Genomic DNA, 943 nt, shown 5'->3' with positions numbered 1-943 from the left:
TTCATTCATGGAAACAAAAAGAATTTGAAGGGAGTGAGGTCAGGTGAGTCAGGTGCACGGGGCAAGAGAGGTATGCTGTTCTTTTGCCAAAAACTGGCACACTGAGATGGCTGCATGAGCAGGTGCACTGTCATGGTGGCAAAACCAGTCCCCCGTCTGCCACAAATCAGGCCTTTTTTGCTGCACACGGTTATGCAATCTTTTGAGAACCTCTCAATAGAAAGTTTGATGAACTGTCTGACTCGGTGGAATGAACTCCACATCCACTATGAATCGACATTTTTGTCTGGTCGAAGGATGTTAGTCATAAACCAACATTTCACCTTTTGGAAATGAGAAAACCACTCATACACTTGAGTTTTTCCTTTAACGCCGTCCTTGTAAGCTGGGTTCAACATCACAACAGTTTCTGCGGCATTTTTCCCAAGTAGGAAACAAAATTTCACAGCTGCATGCTGTTCTCTTAAATTGGCCATCATAAAAAAAGAGGCTTCAGCGAAGCTGCTTTTATGAATAAAATCACTGTGACCAGAAAGAACCTTACCAGCCGATACCACTGGATGCACTACCTCAGAGAGAGTTGCTCAATGCTCACCTCGCAGGAAAACTGCATGCTACGAAAGTTCTGACAGCAGAGGGTTTTTCTATTTGTGTGTGTGTTGGGGGGGGGAGGGGGGATGACCCCCTTGTATATATGTAGAAATAGAGAGAGCGAGACATAGAAAGGGAGAGAGAGAAAAAGGGAGAGGCAAATATACAGACAGAGAGAAATATACATATATATAGAAGTATATGTATATATATAGAAAAATATAGAGAAGTATATATGTGTGTATATATATGTATCTATATATATAGATAGAGAAAGGAGAGACATATATATATATAAATATATAGAGAAAGGGAGAAATTGAAATATATAGATAGAAGTATATAAATATAG

This window comes from Echinops telfairi, unplaced genomic scaffold (assembly GCF_000313985.2).
Source record: "Echinops telfairi isolate 266 unplaced genomic scaffold, ASM31398v2 ScPeMD7_18;HRSCAF=68, whole genome shotgun sequence".
NCBI lineage: Eukaryota > Metazoa > Chordata > Mammalia > Afrosoricida > Tenrecidae > Echinops > Echinops telfairi.
This window is presented reverse-complemented; position numbering follows the sequence as displayed.